The 16,080-nt window shown below is 36.2% G+C and overlaps 1 long non-coding RNA gene and 1 pseudogene across 1 annotated transcript in view; one reads left to right on the forward strand and one right to left on the reverse strand.

The window, feature by feature from the left end:
- Positions 1–667: 667 nt before the first annotated feature.
- Positions 668–16,080, reverse strand: part of LOC116667139 — a 36,348-nt gene continuing 20,935 nt past the window's right edge. Inside the window, exon 3 of the long non-coding RNA XR_004323906.1 lies at positions 668–1,711. This is a non-coding gene — a long non-coding RNA (uncharacterized LOC116667139). The remainder of the gene's footprint in view (positions 1,712–16,080) is intronic.
- On the forward strand, positions 10,483–11,873 carry LOC102519737 (annotated as a pseudogene).

The following is a 16,080-nucleotide window of genomic DNA, read 5'->3' on the forward strand; positions in this document are numbered from 1 at the left end:
CTTCCTTCCTTCCTTCCTTCCTTCCTTCCTTCCTTCCTTCCTTCCTTCCTTCCTTCCTTCCTTCCTTCCTTCCTTCCTCTCTCTCTCTCTGTCTAATGGAGGTACTGAAGATTGAACCCAGGACCTTGTGCATGCTAAGCACACACTCTACCACTGAGCTGTACCTGCCCCCTGTGTATCATTTTTATAATGAACAATCTCTAATAATTTAAAAAATTGGACACTCTGAGCCACACTTGAAAAGCACTAACTCTGAAATATCCTATTAACTGTGTATGCCACAACTCTTACATTTCTGTGAATAAACCAAAAAGAGAGAAATACAGCTGAGAATCTTACCATGAATCTCTTAGGAGCTTCAACCTATTTGGGGACCAGATTCTTTTCATTAGAAAAACTAAAAATAATCTTATTTCACTTAAACCACGTCTAGCATGTAGTGAAATCTAAAACCATCTATAAGAATTCAGAAAATTATTTATGAAAATGAGTGAATAAAGTTAAAATTTAGTATCAAGATCCAAAGTTCCTGAGTTATTCTTAATAATTCAACCTACATAAGCACCAAAAATAGTCATCTTATACAAATTCTGAAGAAAAATTTGGGGCAAATATTCCTCTTCATTAAAAAATTTATATTATATAACAATAAACCTACAGATACACCTCATTTTTTTTCAACCCGTATTTGCCCTCTAAATACAGTTGCTATAAAAGCTACTGGAAAACTTTTATTAGTTTCCAAAACTGCTAATCACTGACATTTATTAATTACTGGGATTCAGCAACCTTAAATATATCTTTAAATGCTGTGTAGTTTGTTATACCTTCAACCAGGAGTTAGCAATTTTTTTTTTATCATCATTTCTATAGTTAGGAAGCCAATGCAATTTAGTGAAAAGCATTTCCCACTAAAATGGTAGCAATTTTTCTGGTTATTTTCACTATTTTACTCTCTCTTCATCCCAAAGTGTATAGCATATTGAACCTAAAACATACCCTCTTTACTTCTTCACTCAAAATAAATTACTTTAATTACATTTAGTTCATGGAAATTGTGTGAGTGTGTTTGTAAAACTCATCATCGAAGGCATTATTCTATGTACTATGCTTCTGAAAATGAAATTTATAAACACACACCCACATTTGAGTTCAGGAAGTATGTTATTACATTATACCACGCAGTGAGTAAATTCCGCAAATTCTGTATCAATGTTAAATTTTAACAATTGTGTATAGATGATAGCTTAGTATATCTCAATAGTGACACTGGTTAGGGTCATTTTTCTATTTCTGGTTTATTAAATGATAAGCTGTTTGTAACTATATGCAAAAATATTTTAAAGTAATCCCTAATAATTACAAATTAACCTCAAAGGATTGAGGCAAAAAGCTAGGAAGATGCCACCATCTGTTTCAGCTATTTACAAGGATTTACATTTCACTTTTATATTCAATTATACATTTTTTTCCTCCACAAATGGTAGCTTCTTTGCTTATATTAAAACTAGCAGTATCTTATGTTTATAGAGATCTTACCTGAATGCTTATCCTCTAGGTGTGTTGCTAAATCTGACATCTTCACAAAGGAGGGTGTGCTTCTTTGGAACTTTGCTTTAAATGTAATTGCCCTTATATCATCATCAAACAGGCACTCACAGAATGGCCATGCTGTTGTATGCAACTCTAGGTTTTCTAGGATGCAATTGCGCTGAACAAAAAGATATTTAAATTCCCAAATGCAATCTTAAACAAACAAGCAAAACCAAAAAGTTACTAAAAGGGAAATAATCTTGGCTCATAATCACATTAAATAGATTGACCTGATTAAATCAATGAAATACAACTTTTATCACATTAAGGAATTTGGGTATAAAGAGGCAAAATGTGAATGTTGTATTGAGGCAATAAGGAGATAATATTAATCAAAATTTTTCCAAAGATTACCTGGCCTCCTTAATAGTCAAAATTTATCATAACCAACTGCTTTTCAGAGCAGCAAGTTCTTATTTTGATATCTACAGGAAAGTTTTTTTAAAATAAGAACATAGAAATAAACACATCTGCCGTATGCAGTATTTCCCACTGATTTTTCAACACCTTGGTTTCCTTATTTAGCTAATTTTTTCAGAACAACAAAAAAGCATTTAGATTCAGTTGCTCCTATTCCTACTATTCTCTCAGTAATAATTCTAAGTCTTAACACCACAGTAGCACAGCCTTTCTTGCCAACTAATCATATTATATGTTAATAAATTCAACTTTAAAAGTACGTTAAAATAAAAAGAGGCGTCTTAGCACTAAGTTTTCTAATAACAGCTATCTTTTTAGTATCCCACTTACTTCAGCCTATAAACCTAATTCACACACCCCACCCACTTTCTCAGTTTCTTTCACTGGACAGATTTTTTTGTGGAGAATCTTTAAATAAGTCAGTAAATCCATATAGACAGAGCATCATTAGATAGTACTAAAGCATATTTATTTCAGGTTGTTGCTTAAAACCAATCGCTATTTTTAAAATAGTTTTTTTGGTCTTATTACAAAATACATGCTTAGAAATCACAGATAAGCTAAGCAAATAAATAAATGGCAGCCTTAATCAGCACCCCAAAATAGACACAGTTAATGTTTTAGTGGCCATCCAGTTATTCTCAATTTGTTTGACTTTTACTTAATATGTCAAATACATGTTTACATGTCACTAAGTATTATTCTACATTATTTTAAAATATTGTGTAATATGCCATTGCACAGATACATCAAAATCTTAAAAATTACTATATCAATGGTCTATTTTGGGGCATGTTGGTTGTTTCTTGTTTTTCACTATTATAAACAGTACTGGGATAAAATATTTTTAACTGCATCTTTATGCATAGCCATGATAAATTCCTATTAAGTATAATTATTAAGCCAAAGGTATTCCAAATTCTAAGGCTTTTCATATGCATTGTTAACTGCCCTCAAGAAAGGTTTCCCCCTGAAACTAATATATTGTAAGTCAATTATATTTCAATGAGAAAAAAAGAAAAGATTTGCCAATTTACATCTCCAATACGTTACAAGAGAGGCTATTTTCCTATATCTTCTCTATCAATTTCTTAGGAGTAAAATCATCCATCATTATTATTTTATTTGTCTCTGTTCAGTTACTAGCAAAAGCAACTTTTTAAATATATTTGTTGGCCACTTTAATTTCTCATTTATGGACTTGGCTGTTCATGTCTATTGCCCATTTATCCTTACAATTATTTGTCTTCTGCTTTTGCATTATTTTCTGACAAAATGCAACTATTTTCTGGCTTTTCACTTGTGTTTTAATTTTGTATACAGTGACTTTTATATATGGTAGTTTTTGCTGCTGCATTTTATTTGACTTACAAATCTCTGGAGACCAAGTGAGTTTCCTTATATTTTCTTCTAGTACTCATTGTTCCTTTTTTTTTTTTTAGTATCTGAATTTCTAATGCATCTGGAATTTCTTTTGGTCCAAATATAAAGCATAAATTTAATTCTTAATTTTTCTCAAGTTGTTAGATATTCCAAATATTGTCTATTCTTTTTTTAAAGGAAACTTTTGCTTTAATTTTTAATTATAAAACTAAATGTACTTTTTGTAAAATACTTAGACTGTAAGGAAAGTAATAAGTGAAATAAGATTGGCCATGGTTTTTTTGTTGTTGTTCCTTTTTATTTTTTTGTGGTCATGTTTTAATAAGATGGATAATGGGTACTTCAGTTCATTATATTATTCTGTCTATATGTTTGAAGTTTTTCATACTAGAAGGTTTAAAAAATAAATGCAGATTCTATACATTAAAATTCAAACTAAAGACATAAAGAAAAAATTAAAACCACATAATATTACTATATAGAGACAGTCACTGCTTGCATTTTAGTATCTGTATTTTCAGATTTTTTTAATGTGTATTTACATACTTACACATTCACTTTTACTAAAATGGCATCTTATTATAAAAGAAGTTTTATAATCTACTTTTTAAAATTAAACATAAATATTATATCACACACACCTCTCCAGAACATATACATCTTTGGTAGTGAATATCTCTGTGTGTCCATGAGACCACAAATGACCCTCTTCACTGTTCCCTCACCCTCTGAAATAAGCTCAGGTATTCCAGTTTGTACTTTGTGACCATGCCCTCCAGGCCTCAGTTGATTGAATCAAATTCAGTCTGGGCAAGCAGATTCTCTTTGTTGGGAATTTGGAAATGGAACTGGTCTCTTGAAAGGAAAAGTAAAATAGGAGCTACAGAGTAACAATCTACTTTCCATAAGATTGAGAACCAGAGAAAGTCTATACCGAGTGAATAAAAGCAGATACATGCAGAAGCTGCCTTGGACCTAAAAAGCTTTTCAGCACCTAGTTCCCAGTCCCCATGAAACCCATGAGCACTCTTGCCCTATGTACTCTGAGATACTTCCATATGCTTCCAATATAACCCGTAAATTGTTTAAGTTAACCACAGTAGAGTTCTAGTTTTAACTATGAACCCTCAGTGCCCAAGTTTAAATATAATTTCTTAATACATCCAATGGTTTGCAAAACCTTCACGTGCATGTCCTTTCAACTCAGATTTTTTTTTTTCTTATTATCTGAAACAAGCAAAGTTATCTCCTCCTCAGGCTTGAGTCTCTTACTCCTTAAACATAGTGGGAATTTTGAACAGTTGCCTGAACTGTTTTCTTCTTCATTGATTCGCAAAAAAGATATCTGCTAGTGCAGGCAGTGCTAAGTGATGGGGATACAATGGTGAACAAACTAGTCAGGGTGCTTTTTAATCACAGAATTTACAATCTACCAAGAAATTTAGTTAATTATCAAGCAAGCAAATAAACTAGATAATCCTGATTGTGTTAAGGGGCAGAAAAGGAATACAGGGTGATCTGATAGGGAGTGATAAGCATACACATGCGGGAGGGCTCTCTGAGGGCATGAAATTGGAGCTGGGAGGTGAAGGAGCCATCTGTGTGGAGAGCTGGAGGAAAAAGCACCCTAGGCAGGGGAAACATGTAAACTGATGACCCGGAGGCAGGAAGAAAGACTGGTACATTCAAGTAACAGAAAGGAGTTGTATGCAGGTTAGGCTATTAAGTCTGAGGGAGACTGACCAGTACTGAGACAATTTGTGATACATTTCTACATTTCAGTCATGAATTACAGGTGTGAATGGATTTCAAACTGCATGCAGACATAACTGTGATTCTGCATGAAGTGTAATCACAAAGGTCAGGGTCATCTGTATTACTCTGTGCTTAATTAGTTATGTCCTAAGAGTACTCTATTGTAATCTGTTATACTTTTTAAATACTGGACTTTATTTAATGAGTTCAGGAGAATACATTGTAATGGCATTTAGTTTTGAATAGCTTATTTTATGTGTACCCTATTATTCCCAAGAAGCGTAATTTATGTCCCTAGTCTACCCTCATTAGGACCTAAGTTGTGACCAATGCTCGCTACATATGAGGCATACCAAATTCTTACTAGCGATGCATATTTTAAAAAAATGTGAATTTGGTATTGATATTCTATTATTCTTATCCAAAACATCAACTGTGGTATCTCCAGTATTCAGTAATGACTCCTTGATGATCATTTCTGATTATATCACCTTGGTGTGAGTTTGTCATCCTTGGGAACTAGTAAAACCAGTGCCCAGTATAAAGGTTAATACAGAGAATGCCTCAAGAAATACTAAATGAATAGACAGAATGCTAACAATTTCTAAAAGTAGAATCACTTACTTAAATGATCCTTCCAAATTGGTATTTTCCCATTTAAATTTTTTAAATTATTATTATTTTTATTTGTTTAGGAGGGAGATAATTAGGTTTATTTATTTATTTATCTTTTTAATGGAGGTACTGGGGGTTGAACTCTGGACCTCATGCATGCTAAGCGCACCCTCTACCATGGAGCTATACCCTCCCCCCGTATTTTCCCATTTTAGAGAAAGTCATATGATTTTTATTCTTCATTTTGTTACTGTGGTGTATTACATTGATTGATTTGTGGTTGTTGAGCCATCCTTGCATCTCTGGGTAAATTTCAGTTGATTTTGGTATATGATTTTTTTATGTATTTAAAAATTTTTTTTGCTAATATTTAATTAAGAAATTTTGCATTTATGTTCATTGGTGATATTAGCTTGATTTTTTCTGTGCCCCCACCCCCTTTTTTGTAGTATCTTTGCCTGGTTTTGGTGTCAGGGTAAAGCTGACATTGTGGAATGAATTTGGAATCTTTCTTTCCTCTTCAATTTTCTGTAATAGTTTGAGAAGAATAGGTATTAACTCATCTTTAATGTTTGGTACAATTCACTTGTGAAGCTATCTGGTCTTGAATTTTTGTTTCTTGGGATTCTTTAAACTGTTCATTTGATTTCATTATTAGTTATTGGTCTATTCAGATTTTCTATTTCTACCTAATTCAGTTTTGCAAGATTGTATGTTTCTAGAAATTTATTCTTTTCTTCTAGGTTTTCCAATTTGTTGGTATGTACTTAATCTCTTATGATCATTTGTATTCCTGTGGTATCAGTTGTAACTTCTCCTCTTTAACTTCTTAATTATTTGGGCAAATTCTCTTTTTTTGATGATGAGCCTGGTTAAAGGTTTGTCAATTTTGTTGATCTTTTTATAGAACCAGCTCTTAGTTTCATCGATCTTTTCTATTGTCATTTTAGTCTCTATTTCATTTATTTTCATTCTGTTTTATATTCTTCCTTATTCTAACTTTGGGTCTTATTTGTTTTTGTTCTAGTTCCTTTAGCTATAAGGTTAGATTGTTTGAGATTTTTGTGTCTTGAGGTAACCTGTATCACTAGAAACATCCCTCTTAATACTACTTCTGCTGCACCTCATAGATTTTGGAATGTTGTGTTTCTATTTTTGTTTGTTTCAAAGTATTTTTTGATTTCCTTTGATTTCTTCTTTGACTCATTATTTAGTAACATACTGTACAGTCTTCACATGTTTGTGTTTTTTCAGTTTTTTTCCCTTGTATTTGATTTCTAGTTTCATTCTTTGTGGTGGAAAATAATGTTTGATATAATTTCAACCTTCTTAAATTTACTGAGACTTGTTTTGTAGCTTAATATGTGATTTATCCTGGAGAATACTTCATGCCCATTAGAACTGAATGTGTATTCTGTTATTTCATATGGAATATTCTGTATATATGTATTAAATTTATCTCATCTAATGTGTCATTTAAGGCCAGTGTTTCCTTATCAATTTTCTGTCTAGATGATCTACCCATTGTTGTAAGTGGGTATTAAATCCTCTACGATATTGTATCACTGTCAAGTTCTCTTTATATGACTGTTAATATTTGCTTCATATATTTAGGTGCTCCTATGTTGGGTCCATAAATATTTACAAGTGTTATATTCTCTTGTTGGATTGATTCCTTGATCATTATGTAATATCCTTATTTGTCTCTTATTACAGCTTTTGTTTTAAAGTCTATTTTGTCTGATATAAATATTGATACCCCAACTTTCTTTTTGTTTTGTTTTAAAGTCTATTTTGTCTGATATAAACATTGATACCCCAACGTTCTTTTTGTTTTCATTTGCATGCAGTATCTTTTTCCATTCCTTCACTTTCACTCTCTGTTTTTCAGCCAGTTCTTCAAATAAGTTTTCTGTCCCTTTCTTTCTCTCTTCTTCCTCTGGGACCCCTAAAATGTGCATGTTAGTATGCTTGATGTTGTGCTAGAGATCCCGTAAGCTATCTGTATTTTTTAGGATTCCTTTTTCTTTTGCTGTTCTAATTGGGTGATTTACAAAAACCTGTCTTCCCGATTCCTGCTCCACTCTTCTGCATCATTGATTCTGCTGTTCATTCCATGTAGTGTATTTTTAATTTTATTAGTGTGTTCTTCAGCTCTGATTGATTCTTTTTTATATTTTCTATCTCTTGAAGCTCTCACTGTATTCATACATTCTCAGAGTTTGATGAGCATCTTTATGATCATTACTTTTATCCCTTTATCAGGTTGATTACTTATCTGTTTAGTTTAGTTCTTTTTCTGAGGGTTTTGTCTCATTCTTTTTAGAACATCTTCCCCTATGTCTTCATTTTGTCTAATTCTTTGTGTTTATTTCTATGTATTAACATAGATCAGCTACATCTTCTGGTATTGAAGGAATGATCTTACATACAAAGTTTTCTGTGGCTTTCAGGAGAAAAATCCCTCCTGATGACCAGGTCACAGGTGTTCCCTGTGCGTGGGCTCTGTGCACCCTCCCGTTGTGGAGGTTTCTTGTTGCTGGAGGCATGGAGGTCTGTGGGGGTTGTCCTTTAGATTGAATGGCTGTAGGCCTGGCCACAATTGCAAGCACACTGGCGAGTGGGGTTGGCTCTGTATGGCTAGCTGCATGGCGGTCATGACTGCTCTGCGTGCTCCAGTGGTCTGGGTTGGCCCCCCAGCAAGACTTGGCCATATTGTATTTCATGCAATAATGACCTCCTAGAGTTTCCTCGTAGCATTTAAACAAAGAGTCAACATGGGGTATACAAAATCCCCAAATGATTTTGACATTTGAACCAATCACATCACTGGAGCCAAGACTCTGTTCTTTAAAGTTGCAGCTGGCTGTTCTAACGGCTGGCTACCCACCCAGCCCACTGAGCAGGGGGCTTGGCAAGACTTTGAAGGACATATTCTGCTTCCAGAATCAACACTGCATAGTGATTATTTCTCTCTCTCTCTTTTTTTTCCTTTTCTTTTCCCCCGTCACTTTATTTTCAATCATCCCCACTTTCCTGAAAGAACAGATTTGGGGAATGGGGACCACTCTTTCAAGAAAAGTTAGAGTTAGTGTTTTAATCACCCAAAGGCAGGGACTAAAAGAACACATGACTGCACCACATTTTTGTGTTTAAGTCAAGTCAGGGTTATGACAGAGATTAATAACACATTGACTAAAAAAGTCAGCTGGCGTGATGACAAAGGGCAGATTTTTCTGGTTTTAGTGGAGAAAACAAAAAAAGCATATAATTGACTGCATTCTATTCTACTTGAAAAGGGCTTTCTAGCTTTTTTAAAAAAATCTTCATACTTCTGTTCCATATCAAACTTGGAATTCTGTGCTTTAAAAAATGTGCTATTAACAAAATTTCGTCTTGGCAGCTGGTTTAAATATTTATTTAAGAATATGTAGCAGTCACGGCACTTAGAATTTCAAACAGATGGTGGGACTACCCTGGCACTGTACATTATTGGCAAAAGAAGATTATTTGAATTTTCTTAAAGTTGTGTTGCTTTGAAGTTTGAAGGGACATAATTTACCCTCTTCTGCTCTGTCTTAGGGAAGCACCACGAAGGTTTGTGATGCTCACTCAGCAATCGTGACTCTGAAGATGTTTCCAGCTGTTTAGGAGAGCGAATGTTAGCGGCCGGTACCCACAGGAGTCTCACCTCCCAGCCCCTCCCTTCCAGCTCACTTGTTCTCTCTTCTTGTCAGGACATTTGCTTTATTTTCTGGCTCTCTGGAGACTTACTGCTAGAACATCTTCCCACACTAAGACAGTTCATTTTCCTCATCAGGAAAGATTAAGAAAAGAAAAGAAGACTGTGTGGAGGTAAAATGCCTGTTGCCAGCATTTCTCTACCAACCTCGGTTATTAATGACTCCAAAGTCCACATCTTGGTAGAATCTTAAAGATACTAAGGGCTTAGCACAAGGTCTGGCACACAGTAGGTACTCAGTAAATCTTGAACAAATATTTCCTTCAGTTAGACCTTCCTTAGCTTATTCGGACTCGCTGGTAATTATCTTATTTGTTCAGTTATTTATTCATCATTCAATCAGAAGATATTTCTTGAGAGCCTACTAAGCGCCCACAACAATACCATGATTTTGACGAATATTTTGCCTAGACCTTGCTCTTTATCCACAGGATTTTACTGTAAAAATAAACACTTTAATTCTGCAAGCATTTTTTTTTCTATTTGGTTCAGTAGTTTTCTCCCAACACAGCATAGCTGTTTCACAAACAAGGTCAAGAACCTTCTAGATGACTCAGTCAAGTGGTAAATAAAGTTTAAGTAAATGTTTGGTCTGAGATAAAGACATTAATGAGCATAGGAATTGCTTGAGGGGCTTGGTTGAATGCAGATTCCTTGGCTCTATCCGCAGAGATTTCAATTAATCAGTGGAGAAAGGGGCCAAGTCGTAGTTTTCAACTCTTTCTTTGTGATTCTAATTTGCAATCAGGGTTGAGAACCACTGGATTGAGGGCAGCAAAAGATACTGGAAGTCAGCACTGATAACATTTCAGCATCAGTGATTATTTAGTGACAGCTTCTGACTGTGGGATGCTGTGTGAGGTGAAGGAAACTAGTGAAAGCTTTTCTGAGCAGAAGTATGATGTGATCTATACCATGTTTCTTGAATTTGGCCAATTAAAAATTATACTGTCAGGGTCGGGTGGAGTGGAAGACACGTGGAGCTGTGGGAGGACCTGTGGGCTGTGCAGGGCTCCTGTGATATGTGTCTTAGAAATAGATGTTATACTTTGGTTTGAGTGAAAAAAATGCCTCTCGATACACCTATATGTCTCAAAGAAAGAGAAGATAATTCAGAATTTGTGGAAGTAAAACCTACTTCCATAGCTGTAGAAGGTCCTCTTCAAAATTTATCCTTAGCATATCAAAAAGTTCTTCAAAAAGCTCAGCAAAATGCAAGAGTAAAGTATCTCAAATGAGGTGGTTCAAAAATGTTCTCCTGCTACACGTGTTATGTCCCAGTTGAAAATGTACCTGTTGAACAGACACCATGTGTGACGCATTTGCTTTTAGATAGCCTGCCTGGGAAGGGAAGATGACACATGACAACGCCTACTGAAGGCAGGTGGACATCATTAAACATCGAGTGAAATAGATAGCAAAAGCACTGCTATCTGTGCAAAACTCTTAGCACCTGAGTTTGTAAGTTTATAGGTTTTAAGGTATTTATACATGTCCTTGTATTCCAGACTATGAAGAAAAGGACCATGAAGTTGTACCTGTTTTTCCTGAACCTATGTCTGTCTCAATAAAAGGTATTTCTTTTCATCTGCAAAAAAGGATTCAAAATAATGTAGAGGCAAAAATGATGGCCCTGACAAGCTATCCATTAAATGCAAGAAAACTGAAGAAACAGGATTTGAATGACATTAAGTGCAAAGACAAAACACTGAAAAAAATTTTATTTATAGATAGCACCTGGAACCAAACAAACAAAAATACTCACTAATGAGAGATTTCAAGGGTTGCTAGGAGTTGAAAACAAGAAAAACTTGCTTTTGGAGCCATCAGAAAGGAAAGCCAGATACTTTTCTTTCCACAATGGGAGCCATTTACTACTTTTTGGTAGACTACTGTACTGATTTATTAAAAGAGAAATACAAAGGACAACTTGATAACCTTCTAGTTTTCCTACTTTTTTATGTACCAGTTGATAAAGAACGCCAAATGCCCTGGAGACAAGGAAACAAGAAAGCTTAACTGTTAGTTTTTAAGGAGTCACTTATGTCGTTTTATTTTGCTAAAAGCAATAAAATTATAATTGTGCTTTGTTTAAAAATAAATGTCTTTTTTTTGCATTCTTGTCTTGTTTATTTTTGGTGGGGAGGTAATTAGATTTATTTATTTATTTATTTTTATTGACGTACTGGGGATCAAACTCATGACCTCACGCAAGCTAAGCACGTGCTCTACCACTGAGCTATATACCCTCCCTCCACTTTACTCTTATCCATTGCCCCTCTCTCTGTCTCCCCAGAGATAAGCACTGATGTCAGTTTGGTACCTATATTTCCAATTTTTTCTATTCATTTGCATTTATAGGCTCTCATGGAAATATAATTTTAATACTATATATTAGTTATGGATACATGCTTACATATTAGAAATATAAAAGCATGCATGGGAATAATAAAGATGAAGTTCAAGGTAAGGTTATGAAAGGAGGAGGAAGGCATAGGAGGTTAACAGGAGATGGCTTCACATGCTGCGAAATAAGAGGGGTAGATGAGTGTTCTTTACGATACTATCTACACTTCTCTAAATGCATGGAAGATAACACAAATCTATGCTTTTATTGTATGTTGGTACATATTTTTATTTTAGAATAGTTTTAGATTCAGAGAAGATGTGCAGCTAGTACAGAGAGCTCCCATGCATACAGTGCACTGAGTCTCTCTACTGTTGGTGTCTTACAGCAGCAAGGTACATGTGTTACAATTAGTGAACCAGTCTTGTTAACTAATGCTTTATTAGGACTTCACAGCTTTTACCTAGTGTTCTTTCTCTGTTCCAGTGTTCCATCCAGGACATCACTTTGCATTCAGTTGTCATGTCTTCTTAGGCTTTTCTTTGCTCTGACAGCTTTTCACTTTCCTTGGTTTTTTTTTTTTTTTTGTCTGTTTGTTTTAATTTTTATGGGGGGATGTAATTTAAGGTTTGTTTGTTTATAAGCAGAGGTACTGGGACTTGCACCCAGGTGCATGCTAGGCATGCACTCTACCACTGGGCTTTACCCTCCCCCTACCCACTTTCCTTGTTTTTGGTGACCCTGACAGTGTTAATTACTGGGTAAGCATTTTGTAGAATCTCCTCAACTGGGATTTGTCTGGTGTTTTTTCATGATTAGACGGGTTACAGGTTTTGGAGAGGAAAGCCACGAAGGTAAAGTGCTAGCCTTACCACGTGATACTGAGGGTACGTACGATCAACATGCTTCATCACTGATGAGGCTGACCTTGATCACTTGGCTGAGGTTGTGTATGTCAGGTTTCTCCTCTGCAAAGTCTTTTCTCTCTGCTTGCCGTACTATGCTTGTTAGAAGGCAGTCACTATGGGAAGCCCACATGTAAGCAGTGGGATGTTATGTCCCACCTCTACATCATTTCCTTGGAACTCTTCGGCATGGGAAACTTGTCTCTTCTCTCATTTATTTATGTATTCAATCTTTTACTTACGTCCATATGGATATTTATTTTATTCCTTAGGTTAGAATCTAATATGAATTTATTAATTTTGTTGCTCAAAGCCTGCCAGCTTTGGCCACTGGGAGTTCTTTCAGATTATATATTTGGTAAAATGCTTTTTAAAAACAGCTTTGAGACAATTTACAAACCATACAATCCATTCATTTAAAGTGTGAAGTTCAAGGGCTTTTAGTATAGTCACAGAGTTGTGAGACCATCACCACAGTAAGTTTTAGAACATTTTCATCACTCCCCCACAAAAACCTACCCTATTAACGGTCAATCCCCATTTCTTCTCAACCATTCCCTAACGCTCTAGGTAATCACTAATTTTCTTTGTCTCTATAGATTTGCCTGTTCTAGGCATTTCATATAAATGGAATCATACAATATATGATTCTTGTGACTGGCTTTCACTTAGCATAATATTTTCGAGATTCATTATGTTGTATCATATATTAGTACTTTCTCTTTTTTTTTTACTGCTGAATAATATTCCATTGTATAGATATACACTTTTAATTTATCCATTCAATATTTGATGAGCATTTGGGTTGTTTTCACTGGTTGTTGGGACTGATGCTGCTATGAACATTCTTGTACAAGTTGTCACGTGTACCTGTGCATTAGTTATCAGCATGATACACCTGTATTACTCTGCATTCTACCTGCCACATTCATGGTCATTCTACCTATTGGCTTAAGCTCTACTATTTAATTTTTTAATAAGGTTGTGACTATTTACTTGTTGAAATGTTTTGTATCATAAATTACTGTCTTTTCATTCTTTTGCATTCATTTTAGGGTTTTTTGGTCAATTCTTTTAAAATTCTGTTGTAGGTAAGTTATATCCAGGAATTTTATTTCGGGATAGCCAAAAGGGCATTCCAATGTATTTCATATTAAAAGGAAAGGGTGTTGGATTTGAGAAAATTGGGGACCACTGGCTCTCTTCTTCCCCTCAGTCAGACTTAGGGACTCCTCCTATGCACCCCATACTTTGTATTTATTGTCACTAAAGCAATTATGCAATTGTATGATCATTGTTAACAGGTCTGTTCTCCTTTAAAGACTATGAGCGCTTTGTGGGCAAGAATACTGTCTTTTATTTATCTGTTTCCAGGGTCTAGACAGGTTGTAGCACTCAGTCAATATCTGCTGCATGATGAATAATGATGAATATATGAAAGGACCATACAAAGCAGCAAAGCAGGGATAGGTGGGAAGAAGGGATAAGCACTGGGTGCTGACATCTGATTCCAGACTCTGTCCCTCACTTCTGATCTGATTGCAGGTTGGCCTGCCTGGATCAAGGCTCAGATTCCATCTGGCAGAATTCCCTTCACCATCACCTGCCCCAGCTCCAGGTGGCCGGGACTCCGGATGCCCCGAGCTCTCAGTCGCAGTGGAACACGGCATTCACTTCCAGCTCTTTCTCTAGTGCCCACTGGGTGAGAGCTGCCTTTCAGAATACTCGCGCCCAGACCTCACTGCTAGAACAGGCAGCAGTGAGACGCACACTGCTGCACTGGTTGGGCTCCATGACAGCGTGTTTAAGTTTAAGCTGAGTTCTCTGCAGTGTGTTGGTTTCCATCAAACTCCAGCTCTAAAACCACCTTCTCCAGGAGTCTTCCTGCACTGCCACCCTGCCTCAGCCCCCACTGTGAAGTGCTCCACCATTCCCCGGTTAACCAGAGTGAAGGCACACCTCGTTCTGTTGTGTTTCACTTTATTGCACTTCGCAGATATTGTGTTTTTGACAAACTGAAGGTTTTTGGCAATCCTGCATGGAGCAAGTCTATCGGTGCCATTTTTCCAACAGAATTTGCTCACTTGGTGTCTCTTTATCACATTTTGGTAATTTTTGTAATACTTCAAACTTTTTCAATATTATTATATTTGTTATGGTGATCTGTGATCACTGATCTTTGATATTACTATTTTAAGTATTTTGAGGCACCAAGAACTTTATCGATAAATGTTGTGTGTGTTCTGACTGCTCTACCTACTGGCCATTCCCCCATCTCTGTCCCTCTCCTCAGGCCTCCCTACTCCCTGAGACACAACAGTATTGAAATTAGGCCAACTAGTAACCCTACATTGGCCTCTAAGTGTTCATGAGAAAGGAAGAGTTGCACGCCTCTCACTTTAAATCAAAAGCTAGAAGTGATTAAGCTTAATGAGGAAGACACGCTGAAGGCTGAGACTGGCGTCTGGTGCCAGTCAGCCAAGTTGCGGATGCAAAGTACAGTTCTTGAAGGAAATTGAAAGTGCTACTCCAGTGAACACACAAATGATAAGACAGTGAAACAGCCTTGTTGCTGATGTGCGGGAAGTCTGAGTGGTCTGGGGAGAAGATCAAACCAGCCACAACATTCCCTTCAGCCACAGCCTAATCCAGAGCTAGGCCCCAACTCTCTTCAATTCTGTGAAGGCTGAGAGGTATGAGGAAGCTGTAGAAGAAAAGTTTGAAGCTAGAAGAAGTTGGTTCATGAGGCTTAAGGGAAAAAGCCGTCTCCGTAACATAAACACGCAAGGTGATGAGCACGTGCTGATGTGGAAGCCGCAGCACGTTACCCAGAAGATCTAGCTGAGATAACGAATGAAGGTGGCCACCCTAAACAACAGATACTCAGTGTGGATGAAACAACCTGCTGCTGGGAGGAGATGCCAGCTAGGACATTCATGGCTAGAGAGGAGAAGTCAATGCCTGGTTTCAAAGCGTCAAAGGACAGGCTCTCTTGTTAGAGGTTAATGCAGCTGATCACAGTAAGTTGAAACCAATGCTCATTTACTATTTTGAAACCCTGGAGCCCTAAAGAATTATGCTAAATCTACTCTACCTGTGCTCTATAAATGGAACAAGTCTGGATGACAGCACATCTGTTGACAACATAGTTTATTGAATATTTTAAGCCTGCTATTGAGACTTACTGCTCAGAAAAAAAGATTCTTTTCAAAATATGACTGCTCATTGACAAGACATCTGGTCACCCAAGAGCTCTGATGGAGACGGACAAGGAGATTCATGCTGTTTTCACGTCTGCTAACATAACATCCATCCTGCAG

This window comes from Camelus ferus, chromosome 11, assembly GCF_009834535.1.
Source record: "Camelus ferus isolate YT-003-E chromosome 11, BCGSAC_Cfer_1.0, whole genome shotgun sequence".
Lineage (NCBI taxonomy): Eukaryota > Metazoa > Chordata > Mammalia > Artiodactyla > Camelidae > Camelus > Camelus ferus.